This window comes from Halichoerus grypus, chromosome 2 (assembly GCF_964656455.1).
Source record: "Halichoerus grypus chromosome 2, mHalGry1.hap1.1, whole genome shotgun sequence".
NCBI lineage: Eukaryota > Metazoa > Chordata > Mammalia > Carnivora > Phocidae > Halichoerus > Halichoerus grypus.
In genome coordinates, this window is record NC_135713.1 from 61,952,815 (window position 1) to 61,971,629 (window position 18,815).

General features: G+C 44.8%; 1 protein-coding gene across 1 annotated transcript in view; it reads left to right on the forward strand.

The window, feature by feature from the left end:
• Window positions 1–18,815, forward strand: part of NSG2 (neuronal vesicle trafficking associated 2) — a 54,481-nt gene that overhangs the window by 17,195 nt on the left and 18,471 nt on the right. The gene's annotated exons all lie outside the window — the stretch shown is intronic.

Genomic DNA, 18,815 nt, shown 5'->3' on the forward strand with positions numbered 1-18,815 from the left:
TAATTTGATAATTGATGAATGTGCCTCCTTTCTTCTTTTTCCCCCTGTCCCCATCTCTCTACCTTTCCATCACAATCTCCAGGAAATATGATGGAAATGTATATAAAAAAAAAGAAAGCCCTCAAATTTTAGTCAGTGGATGGTTGTAACAAAATACAAAAAAGACAAAGGGGAAGAAAAAACTGACTTCTTAGTGGAAAAAACCCAAATGGTTGACCTTCTATTTCTTGGTGAGCAGTCACTAGGAGGGCTGATAAATATATATCACTGTGATGAAGGAGTCATGAAGCATGCTCTCCAAGGATGAAGGGAGGAACTTGAGGGAAGTGCCCTGGAGAAGTCACTTAGGAAGCTGAGAAGAGCACAACTTGTGTAAAGGCCCTGAAGCTGGTCCCAACTCTGAATAAGAATACGGGCAGTGAGGCTAGGCTCTTAGAAGGGGGCAGGGAGTAGGCAGATATGAGACAGGAGAAGTGGGCAGAAAGCAGACAATTCTAGGCTGTGTAGACTCTATGGAGGAATTTGGATTTTATGCTAGAAGCATAAAGGAAGCCTCGGAAGGACTTCAAGAAGGGAAGAGACATGATTTAATTGAGTTTTAAATAAAGTACACTGGCTTTTATGTGGCCAGTGGACTGTAGCGGGAAAGAAGGAATGTTTGGAGACTATTAGGCTACTGCAATCGTCCAAGTAGAAAGAGATGGTGGCTCCAACAAGAATGGTGAGCAGATAGAGAGACATGGAAAGACTTAAAAGATATTTAGGAGGCAAAATCGGCCATGATTTAACTAGAACAAAGTGGTTCTTTAGATGGATATTGGAGCAGTCTGGCTGGGTATGAGCCCTGTTTCCACTTTATACCAGGCCAAGTGGCCACGGCAAGTCCGCAAACCTCATGTATCAGATGGAGGTAATAGTAGGGTCACTGTGAGGGTCAAGTGCAGAAGACATGCAGAGCACTATGATCTGTACATGATAAATACAAAAGAACAGTAGCTCTTCAGTATCAGCTGTGACTGGGGGCTTTGAAAGTGAAAACAGCCCTTGGTTGGAATGTGTACATGGATAAACATGTTGGTCTGTTCCCGTCCCTCCCTATCTCCCTGTTAAATCTGGGTTAGAGCCGCTGGGTGTGTGAGCCTGAGAGGGAGTGTGGCCCCTCTGTATGCATCCCTTGGAGTGTGGGAGCTCCCTGGATGCTGATGCCCTCTTTGAGGACAGGGGCTGCTCGTATTTTTGGCTGTAACTTCAGTGTCTGGCTCACAGTGTAGGCCCCGTGAATATGGACCTGGCCTGAACTGCATGCCCACAAGAATGAGCCTGATCAGAGCTTCAAGGGGAAGGCGAGGGTACCTTGGTGCATAAAGTATATGCACAGGGCCAGAGAGTAAGCTGACCTGTTCTCCTGGCAGCGGAGACAATTAGAAATACGCCCAGATTCACGTACAAGAACGTTTACTGCAACGTTATTTAGAACATCAAAGTATTGGAAATAATGCTATATTTTCAACAACTTCCTCGTGATTCTGTAAATAAGACCACAGCCATATGATGGATTATTTTAGCAGTTTCTCAGGGTTCCCTTTCTCTCAGAAAGTATTTCATTTACTCAGAATTATGGGCTTCTGCAATATTTTCATCTCTTTGTATTTTCCCGTGCTTTCCAAATTTGATATGAGCATGCATGATTTTGATAATCAGAAAAAAAGTAGGATTATTAATTTCTTTTTTTTTTTTTACCAAATAGAGTGTTACAAGCTTCTGATGGAATTATTCCTTATTTATCAGTCGCTTTACAATGATGGTTATGCAGACACACAATAATCTGGAAAATACTTCAGTGTTACAAGCTTCTGATGGAATTATTCCTTATTTATCAGTTGCTTTACAATGATAGCTATGAAGACACAATAATTTGGGCAAATACTTCAGAGGGAAAGTTGAGTGAAGAAAGCAAGGATTCAAATTGTGTGTTTTCCAGGACTGGAACTATGCAAAAACCCACAAGTAAACAGAGGGAAAAAGACATGGCAAGAATGTATCAGTATATGCCCTCTGTGGCCATGTTACATGTGGTGTTGGATGATTTTTTCCTCTTCTTTGACCACTTTTGGTGATGTTGCTATTTAATCATATTTACTGCCCACAAGCCCCTGAGAGACTGATGTAATCCTCCATTTCTCGAAGGGGAGCCATGGCTCGGAGCAGTGACGTGATCTGCTCCTCTAGCCAGCAAGTAGCAGGGCCGGGGCTCAGAGCTGAGCCAGAGCGACCTTTCTGTTTAGCCATGCCACCTGTCGTGGTGGGTCACTCCCCATTCGAACAGAACAGAAGTGAGTCAACGAAGAGAAAAGGAGGGGCTCAGTCAGGGTCTGGGGCTGCAGAAGCCCCCCCAGGCAGCTTGACTCGATTAGTCCTGGGGGTCAAGAAGGAAGGGTGTTGGGTTTGGGGGCAGCAGTCCTTTGTCAGCATGGGTGTCAGGGGTGGGCAGAGGACCCTGCCACTAGGAACAAAATGGGAGGAATGGAGGAAATCCGTTTGTTTATGTAAAGTTGTGAGCATTCATTAGCCTTTTTTTGCTTTCTTAAAGAGAGCTGCCTCTGGGTTGTGTGGAGGATATATCTGTTGCGGTGAGGGTGGCTCGAGGACCTGGGAGGAGGCTTTGTGGGAGAGTCTGAGGGTCTGAGCTGTTGGCTGCAACAAGGCTTGGGGCGCAAGTGGTCTGTTTTGAAGATAGAATTTATAGGACTTGTTCCTGGTGGGAAAAGGGGGACTCCTTGGTGTTTGGCTTGGCTGGCTGGGCAGGAGGACTCTGTCCACTAATGGAGAAACTGGGGGACCTAGGTTGGGGGCATGCATTGAGTGAGAGGTGCCTGGAGCATATGGGCCATGAATGGTGGTCTGGTCACCCTTGTATGTAAATGGCCTGGGGCTCAGGATGGAGCTCTGTGCTGGAGAACCAGGGCTGGAAGTCAGAATTCCCAGTTAGTCTTAGAGAGTGTGGTGCTGGTAAACAGTGGCTGGGCTACTTCCCAAGGATACTGCTCATGGAGGAGGTAACTATGGGGATGGCAAAGATGCATCTGTCCCTTATTCCAATACCCTCACAGAGGTGGAAAGGCTTATGACTTCACATTTCAGAGCTGATCTAGACAGAGCGGCTCAAAGCCACATAAGAGAGAATGAGAGGAGAGAGTGGCGGGGCAATGAAGTGAGAAAGGCTGGCTGAAAGAATTGCCTGGACTTTTTGTCTTTTCTAAAACCAAGAAAGCTCTTGTGAGAGGTCACAGACTTGAGAAAGTGTTCAGCAGGCTATTTAAGAAAACAGTAGCATGCAGAGAGGAGCCCTTCCTTCTTTCTTAGTCTTGGGAGCTGAGTGTTCCTCTAAAGCTCATTTCGCCATGGAAGGCGCTGTGCAGGGTGCTGGTCTGTGCAGGGTGCTGGTCGGTGCAGGGTGCCGGTCGGTGCAGGGTGCTGGTATGTGCAGGGTGCTGGTCGGTGCAGTGTGCCGGTCTGTGCAGGGTGCCGGTCTGTGCAGGGTGCCGGTCTGTGCAGGGTGCCGGTCGGTGCAGGGTGCTGTTGTATCTGGCCATGCTGTCAGACCTGGTTGTCCCCCAAGCTGGTGTGAGAAGGAACTGAGTTTTTCATTTGGAGGCCACTGTGTTAGGTTGATGAGAGGTTGTTCTAGGGCCTTGGGGCTAGAATGACCTGGGAAGCTGAGATCACATCTCTGTCACCTCTTAGCTCCATGACCTTGGGAAAGTCCCTTCACCTTTCTGAGCTCCTGATTCCTCATCAATAAACCAAGACACACTGTGGACATAACAAATAGTGTAAGTCCTTGGCACACTTTAGATCTTAATGAATGATCATCTTATTTCCTTCCTGTTCAGATCCCCTTTCTTCCTCCTGGGTTCTTAGTTTCCTGCCTAATTAGCCAGCTTTTGTCTGTTGGTTGAGACAAACCTGGGCCTCCCTTTCTGGCTTTCCCCTTTGGGAACGTGGCTAGGGAAACATGCAGAATTGTTCAAGGGTGGCCAGTTCAATGTCAGGATTCATGGGCAGCCCCTGGCTGTCTACCGTGACCTCTTTGCCTACTGGGGAGTATAGGCAATTTTTTTTGTAGGCTATTTCTCAACACATTGGTTATAACATGAATAATCCCGGTATCTATTAAAAAACGCTTTTAATCTACTTTTCAGCCTAACAACAACAATGCTTATTGTTATCCCCATTTTACAGATGAGGAACTTGATGCTCAGAGAAGTGAGGTGGCTTCGAAGGTCATTCAGCCCGGAAGTGTTAGAACAAGATAGGAACTCAGCTATAGCTTTCTCTGCCACACCTCCATGCCACCTTGCCATTGTCTGTGCCCATTCTGTGGCTGGCTTGCCTTCTTTCCTTCCTTTTTCCCCCTCTTTCTTTTTTGTCTTTATTAATATTTGTTCTGGGCTGGTCCAAGTGCCTGTTGCTGGGAGACACAAAGATGCATAAGACAAAATCCTTGCTCTGGAGGAGCTCACAAATGTGGATTCGTCAAGAACATTCTGGCCACCTTCTCAGCTATACTGTGCCTATAGGATCAGCTCCTCTGGGATGCTTCCCCTGATCCTCTCAGCTGGGTTTGGTGCCTCCTCTTGGCTCTGCAGGTCACATGGGGCCTTGAATGCCGCTGCTCCTGTATCTGCAGACCTGCCCCCAGCCTCTGGTCCCTGGAGGGCAAGGTCACTTCTGGCCTACCCACGTGTCTCCAGTTCCCAGCACGGGGCCTGGCATAGAGTGGGTGTCTGGTGTGTGTCCACTGGAGCCCCAGTCTTATGGGACTGCCTCAGTATTCGTCTCCGACCACAGCCCGATTTGGGGTCCAGAAAGTCTGACTCTGGTGGCTATGGCCCGGGCAAGCTCAAGTAGGGGGATGTCTGCAGATCGGACCCAGAACACAGTCAGTGGGAGAAGTCAGAATGGCAGGGATGCATAAGTGGTAAGGGACCAGAACTCACCATTCTTGTCAGGCAAACGGACACATTACCAGGAAGCCAGGTGGGGGAGGACTGGAAGTGGGAGGGCTAGTAATTCTTAGAGAATAGGGGTCTGTGGGCTATTACTAAAAAAAAACAAGGAACAACGAACAAATCACACAAAATAAACAAAAGTCCTGTTGAAACTTTAGGCCTAACATTATAAGGCTTTGCTTTTTCACTATTTCATCTACCCGCTGTGATCCACTCAGTTCTTTTGGATTCCTGCTCTGCTCCTGACCTGTGATTGATGCCTTATGTATGCTCTCTCATTGAGTGATCCCAGCATGCGGGGCTGGTGAGCTCATCACCCCACTTACAGGCAAGGGAAACAGGCTCAGAGAGCCTGGTGCTTCCCCCAAGTTCCACACCAGGAGGCTGTGTGGCTGGGCTGGGCTCCCAGGCCCTACGCAGGGGCTCAGCAGTCAGGCAAGGCTGCTTGCAGTGGAATGGGAGCTGGGCTACCAGTGAGTAGCTCTCTGGGGATGTTGCTGAGCCAATTTACCTGCCGGTTGTTCCTTTCCTCCTTCCCTTCTGTCTGGCCAAGGGATGGGGCCTTGGTACTCCGTCTCAGGCCTCTGCTCCACTAGCGTCCCCCCCGCCCCACCAACATGGGAAAAGGTATGGGGCAGCCCTGGAACCAGCCTCGCCAGGCTCAAGTACCACGTGTAAAAGCCGGCAGAGTCCAGGCCCCTCTCCCTCCTGAAAGTCTCCAATAACTGTACCTTCTTCTCTGTTCACCCATCCTCTCATCACCCAGCCTCATCCTGGGTCCCTCTGCCTCCTTTCTCAGGCTCCTGTCCATTCTTCTCACCACTCCAGAGGAGGACTCTTCCTAAAGCACAGATCCCATGAGGGCTTTGCCCCCTTTAAAGTCCTCTGCAGCTCCACAGCTCACCTGCCTCTCCCACAAGCACTCTGACCGCCCAAAGCACTTCCCTTATGACACTGTACACAGTATGCCTCCCTGTCTTTCTTCGTGCTGTGCCTTCCAGCTGGAATGCCTTTCCTGCCTTCAATGGGCATAGTCCATACTCACCCTTCAACACCCAACCCAAATGGCCCCTGGCCTGTGCGGTCTTGCTGGCTTGCCCACATGGTCTGTCCTTCCTCCTTGGTTTCCTGCACCTGCTGTATGAGCCTCTATTCTAGCACCGGTTACACGGTGTTGGCGTCATGGACTTACCTGCCATGTCTTGCACTGACTTGGGATTGGAATGGTGTCTCCTTCATCTTTGCACCTCAAGAGCCTAGCCAGCGCCTGGCCACGTTAGGAACTAAAAGATGCCTTCAATAACTGAATGAACAGGTGCACGAGTAAACAAAAAAATCCACCTGGCTGACTGAGAAACTCCGCATTTGAATAACCCCAGAGCTCTGGCTGCCTCGTTTTCAATATCTTTATTTAAAATCAGGGCTTTATCTCTGTTCCTAAGCTTCTTGACGATGACACATTCTCATAAATGTCTTATTCTTGATGCCACATTCCAAGGGAGGTGAGACCCCATTTATACCTTTGCCATTTGCTTCTGCCAATTTTTCATCAAAACCCCAGGGGCTGCCTTCCTTGGATGGGATTCTAATCTTTGCTGACAGCAGCAAATGGAGATAAGACATTTTACTTTATTATCTGTTGTCTTGGTTTTTATTGCTCTCCTATTTTTTTTTTAAATTTTTTTATTCTGAGGAATATTCTAGGTGAGTTATTAAAAACATTGCCTGCTGGGTTAAGAACAGAGTCATTATCTGGCAGGGAAGGAAAGAATTTGCATTTGAGTACTTGGTAGAGAAAGGCCTTGATCATATTTGATGTTTATTATTACATTTCTGGCTAGGGTTTTATTGAAAATCAGAGTAAAGATGGTGGCCTATGTTTCTGTCTGGGTGCTTTCTCCAGGCCTGATAGAATCGTACTGTTAGAGTAACTTCCAGAAATATATATATTGTTATCAATTGATCATTGAAAAGCAAATGTGGCTTTTTTTTTTTTTTTTTTTTTAACAAAAACCTCCATGGTGCTGTCTCAGAAGGAATGTGCTCAGGGTTTCAGTGGGGGCCTGGGTGTCTGGGTGGCTCAGTGACCACTCTATAGCTCAATAACTGAAGCTGCTTTTAATTGCTGACTTCTCATGCTTGTTGATTCAAACAAACACTGGTAAGTAAATGCTGCAATAAAGCAAGTGACTAGTTAATACATTGGATGTACAAGAAGGCTGCTAGAGTTTAGTGAATATTCTTCTTTCCTATGGGACTCCTCAGCGGGGGCTGGAGCTGGCTCACACCCCCTCCTGAGGGCCAGTTATTAAAAGTCTGCAAGCCAGTTGTTAAACTGTTGCAAGCTTGTAACCAACCATAGTGGGAGTATTTACACCATGGAAATGAGCAAACACAGACAAATTAGCCCCGCCCCACTAAAAACAATATGAAAGGCAATATGGAAGAAGGGGGAATACAGGGGTCGGGGATTTGTGTGAACTAAAGCAGGTCATTTCACCTGTTTGAACCCATGTTTCCTGATCTGTAAAATGGGATAGTGACGTCTACATTATAAGCCTGGTGTGAGGACTGAGTGAGATAATATAAACTAACACTGTCCCATGGGAGCTCAGTAAATGTGAGCTTCCTCTTGTACATTTCTGGGGCGTTGGTCATCTGACCGGATGGAATGCATCCACCTAGGTCGGGCCTCCAGTGGGAAGCCTGCCTCATTCCATCTCTGTGAGCCCTCTGTCTCAACTGACATTGCCTGGGCACACCTGTCCCTCCCCACTCGCCCTTTCTACTGTGCCAGCTTTTGACCCTCCATCTCCCTCCCACCTCCTTCCACCCATTATGAGCAACATCAGATTGGATCATTGGTCTTGCCTGAGAAATCTTCAGCGGCTCCCTACTTCCTACAGGCAACAGCATGAGGACCTTAGTATGGCATTGCAGGCTCGTCCCAAGGTGGTCCTCGCTGCTAGTTCCAGTCGCTGTGCCACTGACCTCCTGCACCCCCAGGACTTCAGCCTTCTCGTAGTTCTGTAAAGCCACCACGCCTTTTCTCACCTCCGGATCTTTGCCCGCGCAGTCTCCCCCCACCTCTATCCCATGTTCTCTGACTTGTGACCCAGCTCAGATGTCACCTCCTGCAGAAACTAGTCTTTGATTCCCCAAGTCAGTTTCTCATCTGGGAGTCCCAAGGTCCCAGCATTGCCCTTTGTCCCTGTATCTCTCTCTGCTTGGGCAGAGTTCTCCTGCAACCTGGTTAGGTTGCTGAAGGTAGCACTGAAGGCAGGGCTTCATAATGTTTCTTGAATCCCACATGGGGGTAGTAAGAGGAAGATGTTCATAGAAGGTAAAGCAGTATTTAAAATTATTTGTAATTAATTAATAACAATAACTTTCATTTTATTGAACATCTGTATGTGTCAGGTAGTTAGCTAATCATTTTCCATCTCATCTTTACTATAGCTCATGAAGTAGGCATCATTTTTGATATACAGAGGAGAAAACTGGGGATCAGAGAGGTTAGTTAAGGTACCTACGATCACACAGCCAAAAAGGGGCAGAATCAGGCTTTTCTGACCCAGAGTGGTGTGTGTGACTATGGATGCTTTTGAGTGTATGTGCTCTTTTGTCTATACCCATCTTCCAAATTGGGAAACCCTGCACATTTTGGGAACTGGCTAAATGAAACTAAACTGAAAAGTGGTTGTTAGAATTCTAAATTTTGCTGCTTTTCCTTGTTATTTGCCAAGAATTAGGCTAATTTTGCCTTGGCTCTTTCCCTTTTTCTTTTCTTTGAATACACTGTTTGGCCAAGCCCTGAAATGCATGGATCCAAAAAAGAAAAAAAGAGAAGCAAAATTTCCCAAGGGAGAATTGCCATTTTCCTCACTGCTTGTCATGTGGCTTGCCTCATGGTCCCATCACACGGTGGGAGGGTGAATCTCCTGACTTTCTCGCTCTCTGGGCCTCCACTGCTGCAATGCATGATTATATTAAATGTGATTTAAAAAAATTTATGATGTTTAAGCTCCTGGAAGTGTCAGAGGCAGACAGGTCCTAACAAAGTGACTGTATGTGCAGCTTGCGTGTCACCACCATGTTCTATAATTATAAGAAAAGTAGTTGTCATAGCAACTGCCAGAGGCCTGGCTTTCTCCTGGAGATGCTGACAAGCTCCTGAGCTCCGTGATCCAAGAAACTGGGAGGGAGTTTGGTTCTCTGAGGACATTCAACTTTCACTTGGGTGTTAATCGTGAGCTCACTCTAATTCTCCACAACTTGAACTCAGCTGTGTTATGCATTCTGACAGATGCGGGTTTGAATCTGGTTCTAGAACCACTCATTGGCTCACTGGCTGTTTGACCTTGGGCAAGTCACCTCACCTCCATGAGCCTCAGTTTCCTCTTTTGCAAAATGGGGATACTAATGCCCACTTCAGAGGATTGTTGTAATGATTCTGTTTGTGATGTATCTGTCAGGGGCCCCTGATATATATTAGATATGTTCCCCTTAACCTCTTCACTGTGAACAAATAAAAAATGAAAAATGCTGAATTAGAGAGGGTGGTTGTTTTAATAATAACAGAATTATAATAATAATAATTTTGGTAGCATTTGTGGCTAGAAAACCAAATTAGTAAATAGAAATTCTACGATGAATCATGTATATGAGGCAAAGAAAGAGAGAGAGAGATGGAAAGAGAGAAGAGAGAGAGAAAAGATAAATGAATATGCACCTAGGTGAAATTGACTTGAATGAAAATTCTGCCAATTTTTTTTAAACTACATTTCTTTGAAGCTAAGAAAAAGATCTCTGGTCTCCAAAAAATCTCTAACCTGTGTGAGGAAAACTAGCTTCTAGTCTCAGTCTCTGGACCTCAGTTTTCCCATCTGTAAAATGGGCAGTTGGGTGGGATTGCCCCCAAGGTCTCTGCTGTCTTTGATGTTCTTACGGTGGTTCTCAACCAGGGATGATTTTGCAATGAGGGGAGACGTTTGGCAATATGTGGAGACATTTACAGTTGTCACAGCTGTGGGGGGTGTGTGTGCGTGCATGTGTGTGTGCATACTACTGGCACTTAGTAGGTAGAGGGCAGAGATGCTGCTAAACATCCTGGAATGCACTGGATAACCCCTACAATGAAGAATTATCCTGCCCCAAATGTCATGGGTGCCAAGGCTGAGAAACATCTGTCTAGGACTTACCAACATGTTTATCGGTCTAAAAAGAGGAATCATGCCATTGTCGCCCCACTAAGAATTGTCAGATTTGTCGAGTATTCAGTTTCTTATCCTAGCCATCTCCTAGAGAGTTGAAGCTCTAGGAAAATTAGTTAAGGTAAAGACTAAGACTTCTCAAGATCCCAGGGGCTTAATAAAAAATGAGATGGCCTTGGGAGGTGGGGAAAATATGGTCCTGTGAATTTTCTTTTTTCTGGGTACTGCATAACTCTAAACACACCAAATGTGATTGTTTCATGGGCAAACAGTGCAATTTTAGACCCATAAATATTATTATTTCTTTATTATTATTGCTTTATTATATTATTATATAATAAATGCTTTATTATTATTTCCCTATAGAGAATAAAAATAAGTCTTTGTGTATATTTCAACTGCACCCTCATTTCTAGCTTCAGCCTTTGATTTTGACATTCCAAGTCACAGTCAGTGTGTGTCTCTCCTCAAAGTCATTGTGATCACTCCTTACTCCTGCTTAAAATCATTTTGGGGCTTCCCCTGGCCTTCAGGGTGAAATCTGAACCCCTTAGTTCATTGTACCTGGTCCTCAGAACCTGTCTTTTGCTCATCTCTTCAATCTCCCCTCCTTCCTTCTGCCAAACTCCTCCTGCCAACCTACATTACCCGCGGAATCCTGGGCACACTCTGCCCTATCTCCTCCACTCCTCAGCTTAGCTGTTTCTTGCACCCTGAATATTTTTCTCTCCCCCACGGTCTAGTGCACACCTGTTCATCTCATTAGCCTGGCTCAAACATCACCTCCTCTCTTCCCTGCTGTCAGTTGTGGAACAGACCGTTTCCTCTGGGATCTTCCTCACTGCACAGAGTTTGTCAACTTGACTTCCTTCATGCAGTTATTTCCTTACCTGCAATTTTCCACGGCCCTGTGAAAGCCTGGGCTCTTGGAGACAGATGTCACCCCTGGCTGAGTTCTACATCCCCCATAGCTATTGATCATGGGGCCTTGAAAACAATAGGTGGTCAGTAAGTTTTCTTTTTAAATAAGAGTAACACATCTACATGTGCAAAATTCCCACAGTGTAGAAAGGCATAAAATGAAAAAGTGTCTCTTTTTCTCTCCCTTTGTAATCCTTCTCACCTCAAATACTCATCATCTATGTCTGTGCTGTCCAAATTGGAAGCCTCTAGCCAGATGTGGCTATACTCCTTTATCAAAATGAAATAAAATTCAGAATTTAATTCCTCAGTCACACAAGCTACATTTCGAGTGCTCAATAGCTACAGGAGTCCAGTGGCTACCATACTGGATAGCTCAGATTTACAGGACGTTTCCATCATTGCAGGAAGCTCCATTGGATGGCCCAGGAATAGTTTATGTTCTCATCTAGAGACATTTTCTACATGTCAGCATATATAGATTTATATACACATGTATACATTTGATATCCTTTTTGTTTTCTCAGATGGGACCATTTTATATATATTCTTCTGTACCTTGCTTTTTTTCTCTTAATAATATAGCTTAGGGATCCTTGTACATCAGCACATTGAGATCCTTTTATGTTCTTGTTAATGACTGTAGACCGAGGGTTTTCATAATCTTCCTAATCAGTCTCTTATTGTTGTTCTAGCTTTCAGTCTTTTGTCGTTAAAAACCCTGCTGCAGTGAACTTCCTAGTGTGCGTGTCTACACACACACACACACACACACACACACACACACATCTTTCATATATTTTACAAGTATATTGGTAAGCTATGAGAATCTTCATCTTACAAGCTTTGCCAGAGAGTCTGTGAATCTTCGATTTTAATAGATTTGGTCAAATTATCTACCAAAATTTTTTCCCACCAATCTATACTTCCTCCATCATGCCTACAAGTGCGTTCTTCCCCACATTGCTAGTTTCAGCAAACTTTAAAAGTTTTACCAATCTGATATAGAGAGAATGGCGCCTCTTCTTTGTTTTAGTTTGTATGTCTTTCATTAACAGTGAGATGGAGCCACTTTCTGTGTTCTAATTGACTGTTTGACCTTTGCTTACTTCCTGGAAAACATCTTATTTGGTTGGGCGACTTGCTGTTCCTTCCTACTGATTTGTGTGGCCTCTTCCCAAAGGTAAGAACTTAGTCATTCTCACCTATTTGGTACTTTCTTAGTTGTCCTTTGCCTTTTGGTTTTGTTTATGGTGTAACTTCTTTTTTAAGCCTGCAGGATTTCCTACTTTTGCTTTAACTGAGATTAATCACCAACTCTAGAAGTCATAAAGGAAAATATTGATACATTTGACTCTATAAAAATCAAGGCCTTCTCCCACCCTAAACTCATGTTTTCTTCTGGTACTTTTATGATTTTATTTTCTATATTAAAATTTTGATCCATCTGGAATTTGCAAAGAGCAAGGTAGGAATCCAACTTTCTTTCTTTGTGAACAGCAGTTTGCCATTGGTTCCACATTTATTAGTGAATCCTTCCTCTCTCTGATTTGACATACCCCCGTTTTTAGATAGTGCATTCCCATTTGTATTTGAGTTTATTTCTGGGTTCTCTTTTCTTCCATTGATCTGACAGTTATTTGATATCAAAAATTGAGACAATACCAAATTGTCTCAATTACATAGTTTTATTATTTATTATTATTTATTATTATTTTTAAGTAGGCTCCACACCCAGCATGGAGCTCGGTGTGGGGCTTGAACTCCCAACCCTGAGATCAAGACCTGAGCTGAAACCAGGAGTCAGATGCTTAACCAACTGCGCCATCCAGGTGCTCCTTTGTCATTTACATTTTGATGGATTTTTTTTTTCCTCCCCAAATACCTTTTCTGCATGTACTGAGGGGATCATATGGTTTGTCTTCTTTGGCCTGACATTATGCTAAATTATATGAGTAGATTTTTAAATACTAAGCCATTCATACATGTCCACATTTGGTCATGGTGTACTACTGAATTCTGTTTGATAATATATTCTTTGGAAATTTGCTTTAGTAATGTTGTGAGTTTGTGTTGAGTAATTTTGTGTGTGTGCTGCCTTTGTTAAGAAAATGTACATGCCTTTTTCTTTCTTGATGCTCTAGAAAATTCGAAAGAATAGAGAAATACTGTATCTTTGAGTTGTTTTTTTTTTTTTTAAGAATTAACACATAAAGTCATCTGGCTTAGTATTATTGGGAGGGTGTGGGTAGTTTTCAGTAAATATGTAAAGAACTAATAAACAAATTTCATTTGTACCCAGCTTCCTCTCTAAAGCTTTGAAAGTTTATCTTTTGAAATGCGCCCATTGTCATTCTCTTAATTGTAACTCCCTTCAGCAATTTTTCTCTAAGTGGCCGCATTCAGTAAATAAATATTTACAGAATAGCGACCAGGACCCAGGCCTTGGGGTAGGTGGTGTGGGTGATTCATGGAAGTACCAGACTTGGCCCACAATCTAATGTTCCCGGCATAAAGCTAAAACCTCCATTCATGTGCATCTATTTGATTTTAAAGCAATATCATTTATCATTGAATATTAGCAGAGCTCCGGGCTCTGTATTTACAGTTTCCCCTTTAGGCATACACGAATTATTTTTGGCTCTAGAGTGCAACATCTCACTCCCGCACACAGCAAATTGTCTCTCCTTTTTGTGTTGGAGCCTGCTGCAGTCTCTGACTCTGGTCTGCAGAGTAGGGCCATGCTGGTCTTCAGCGGGTGGAGCTCCTGGTGCTACTCACCTCTACTTCTCTAAGCTAGGTTTTTTTTTTTAATCTGTAAAATGGAGATCCCGATCTTGTTTTGTGATACTTAGATGGGAAAACACTTGTAAAACATCAAAATGCAGTGGGCACCCAGTAAGCCTGAGTTTATCTCCTTATTTTGGTATTTCCCCAAATACCTAGCTTAGTACTAGGCTATCAAGAAGCCACTCATGGAATATGTGTTCAGGTCTGGATTAGTTTTAGAGCCCTTGACTGGTCTTCCTACCTCCCAATTTTACCACCTCCAATTCAATTTCCATCCAAACTGCCAGAGTAATATTTAATGCTCAAATGGAACCACATCAGTGAACACCGGATATTAAACACGGGTTAGCTTTCCGGTTCTCCCAATAAACTCTAGTCTGACATCAAGCTCCTTCTTGAGCTTGCCTCTGTTTACCTTTCAAGCTTCCTCTTTCACCGTCACGTACCATCCACACCCCCATACCTTTGCACAGGCTGTTCTCTCAGCCCACATCACCCTTCCCCGCCTCCTTCCAGGCTGGCTTAGGAGCCCTCTTGCCTGGTGCTGTCTTCATCACAGCTTGCCTTCTAAAGGGCTCTCCTGAGGGTAGAGACCACATAGCTGTCATTCCTATGTCCCATGTGCCTGGCCCTGGGTCTGCTATGGACTAGGTGTTCTGCCAGTATCTGTTGTCAGGTGCATGATTAGTCTTTGGGTTACATGGTAAAATATGAATGAGATTTTCTCCATTTCAGTTCTCAGAGGAGCCCGGGGGAAATAGTTCTTTAAAACACGAAAATGAGGCCAGGGAAATCAATTGCATTTCTCGGCTGCAGGAGATGACGGAAAAGCGTGACTTTCGGGAGCCTCCCAGGGCACGACACTATAATGGGGAGTTGGAGGCACCTTTCATTTAACGTGGATTTCAAGCAGGGCCCAGGCTGGAACTCACCAAACCATTCAGCCACCCACTGCTCATGAAATTCAGAAGCAGGCTTTCTTGAAAAGCCCCGAGACGCCTTGCACAGCTCCTTTCTTCTTTTTAAGTAATAATGAGCTGGCTGGGCAGCCTTGCCAATGATTTTACAGTTAAACACCCACGCTCCAAGATGCCTCCTTTAATAAGTGGATGGGGCAAAAAGGTCAGAGAAGAGAGAGGAGGGCGAATATTGATGGAGTGTCTTCTGGGTTCCAGGCACTGGGCTTGCTATCTTTATCATCTCCTGGACCTTCCTAACTGCCCTGTGATGGGGACATTACTGTAATCACTCCCTTTGTACAGAGGAAAAAACAGAGGGTGAAAGAGAGGTGACTTGCCCAAGGCCACACAAGTCAGATAGGAACCATTTGTGCATCTTATGAGCAGTCAGTTGTTGTTGTTGTTGTTGTTTTTAATCTTCTGGACTCTGAATGTTCTAACAGATCCAGTTCCTTTCTTTTGTCAGGCTGCTAGTAAACATTGAGCATATTTTTGCCCCCCTGCTCTGAGTATGGGCACTGTTATAACACCTGCTTCCAATTTATGCCCATCTTTGTTCCTTCCACTTACTTCATTACTGTTTTCCTCATCTGTAAAATGGGCCTAATCAGAATAATCCCCTCACAGAGGATTGTTGTGAAGACACACTGGAGAAACCAGGTAATGTACTCAAGGCAGAACTTGGCACATCGTGAGCATTCAATGAATGGTAGTGATTACTAAATCATGTAGCTTGTAAGTTGCCTTAAATCATTTCTGGAAAAAGATGGGGGGGGTGTAATAAAAATCAGATGAATGAAACTGGTTAGGTGGCATTTATTTACTCAGCACATATTTACTGGACACCTACTGCAGTCAAGCCTTGGACCAATACAGGGGGTGCCAAGATAAATCCTCAAGGCTGGGGACCCTCAAGGAACAGACAGCATGGGGCAAATGTCAAACTGGCTTTCTTAGCCATGGATCCTGTCGCTAAGAACATTCTACACTCTGCATCTTCTGCCCTGCTTGATTTCCGTGTCCAGGAAGCCACCCTGACCTGAACCTCACTCCCAACCCTTTGGTTTTCTGCAATCCTGCAAAGAGCAGCATCCAGGAAATGACACTGCCCCTTCACTCTGGGTCACGATGCTCAACTCCTCCTACCAGGGCTGTTGGGAGGGGTCGGGCTGAGGTCACCATTGAACAGCACACAAACGGGGGGGGGGGGGGGCAGATTGCAATCCCTTTAGGGAACTCAGCAGAGGGAGCGTAATTTCATTAGGTTCCAAGCCCTTGCGTTAGTGTTCTGCAGAGAGGTTTCTCTGTGGCCCTGCAGGCTGGCTGTGTGCTCAACCTTGTGTGTCTACTGGGTGATTTGCTCATCTTTGTAGAGTCAGAGCAATTTATAAGGGACATGCACTTCCATTATTTGGAGTCAGGGAGAGTGGGCGAAATGCAAGGGTCTGATTCGTGCCCCAAGAACATGATGCAAAAGTTAATTAAGGTTCTGACTCACCAGACCATTTTGATGAAATTAAGAGGTTCAGCTAAACATTGACTATTTCAGTGACAGGAAGTCAAGCAGTTGGCTCTGCAGATGACTGCTTAAGGAATGTATTTCAGTAATAATGACAATAATGACACCCAACAATGTTGGGAGCTTTACATCAAGTGTCTTTGGGAGTCCTTCCAATGTGCCTGGTAAGTAGCTGTTATGATAATTCCATTTTTGCAGATAGGATATGGAGGCTCAGAGAGGTGGCACTACTTGCTTAAGGTCCCACAGCCAGAAAATGGTGGAGCAGAGACTGGATCCCAGGCCAGTCTGGTGTTAGAGCCTGGTTCCTTCTCCCACCTCTCACTGCCTCCCTTTTAAACCTCTGCATCCCAGTCTCTGCAAAGCCAAAACTGAACTGCTATACCCCTTGTATCCTGATCCCTTGGAAGCCTTTTGTCTTCTCCATAATAAATTAAAATCATAATCCCGGCAGCAGTAAATCAACTTCATGACCTATCTGCTCAAAGCCCATTTGACTACATGTTGGGACAGATTTGTAGCTATAATCACTCCTTGTGGAAACAGCAAGGCTTGTGTGACATCTTAATTTACTGAGTTTCCCTGGTGCCAAAGAGCCCTGGCAAGATTTGTGAGGGTCTCTTTATCTGGACCATATTTACAAAATGCTGGTGAGTGACAAGGTTGTAGGGGAGACTCCAGGGCTCCCCTTGCTCAGCAGCCCAGGCAGGAGGAAGGCCCAGGTGTGCTGAGCAAATGTTAGAAGGAAGGCCTTGACTTGGCCTTGCTGTGGGACCCTGGGAAGTCCCCTAGCTTGACCTCAATAAGACAGGGACAATAACAGCTTCATCAAACACTTGTTGTGTGGACTTGATAAAGCAATGTGTGCAAAACCCAGTGCCTGGCTCATAGCAGATGCTCAATAAATGGTAGGTCCTTCTTCTCCATACCCCCAAATCCCCTCCCTTCCCTGTGGTAGAAGGTGCTGGGCCTCTTTGGAGATGTTTTGTGGACACATGCTCCAGACCCCTTGAGTCCCCCCACCTGACCTGTGCAGTAATCGGTCATCACCTCCCTTGTAGAACTGATTGGGGGCAAGTCCTGGTTTCAAACTTTACTGCTATCTGACCCTGAACCAACTACTTTTTGGAACCTGATTTCCTATAAAATAGGATTGAAAAGGCCAATTTTATAAGGAAACATTTAAAATGTATAATGAAAGAAAACTTAATTTTGTATCTGCTGCCCCCAATTTAAACATCGGGAAATTTCACTTAAGGTTCAGAACCTCCGTCTTTTCTTGAGAAAGCAGATCAGCTGTGATAAGCCCTCATTCCTGTCCTTGATGGCACTTGCCTGGGGCTGAGCAGCTGCTGTGCCCGTGGATGGGGTGCTTTCCCTCCAGTGCCTCGCCCCGGCCCTCTTCCCTCATTTATGTTGCTTGTCTACTCTGTGCTCACACATCTCGGGAGTCTAGGAAACGTTGACTCCCTCCCCCTTGATACATCGTTTAGATCAAGTTGCATTTGTTTAGATCTCTGTTCTGCATTTGTCTTTATCAGCTTAGAAAGACACAACCTTGTGCTGTAAGGCCTTAGCCTCTCCATCCTGTGAAAGCATTACTGTCTTAAGGTCCTCTGGTCCAAAACGAACAATGGTTTGAACTTCTGAAATGAAAAATATTTCAGGAGGCCAGAGTTTTATCTCCCACATAAGCTGGGCCCCCAGACCCTCATTTCTGCTTTCTAATGATTATGCCAATAGCAAACTATATTGAGAGATAAGTTATTGCTTTGGAATGTTCCAGTTTAAATTGTGCTTCTTCTCTTTCAAGGGTTCCACAATTATTAATGAATTCCTGGTTCGAGCTGGGTCCACACTTGGGCACCACTCCTCCTTCCGTGGGGAATTTCCCCTTCCTGGGTTCTGAAAGAGACTCTCAAATTATTGCTCATATAAAGTTTGAGGCCGCAGATGTTTCCTTTTCCTTTCAAAAGGCAATTTACTGAGTGGGATTCATTTGGGACCCTAGAGGATAGGCTTCCTTAATGGGTTTTTGGGAGCTCCCACAGGGAGCCGGCCAAACAGTGTAATAATGCCATCTTTTTGGTTTGGGGATGGAGGGAACCTTTGTCTTCCAAAGAGCCACGCTACTAGCAGCCATTCCAGAGGAAGTAGTGTGAGTGGAAGGTACACACAGCCTTTGGGATCGCACCTGAGTTCAAATTCTGCATCTTAATTCGTTATTTGAGTCTACCTAGGCAAGCAACTTAACTTTTTTGGGTCTTATGTTCCTCATTTATAAAACAGGAAAAATGAGAAGACCTACCTTATAGAGTTGGTTTTAAAAAGCTACCAACAAGAAATAAAGTTAAAACAACCAACTGTGTTTAATAATTCTTACTGCCCATCTTAAACCTTT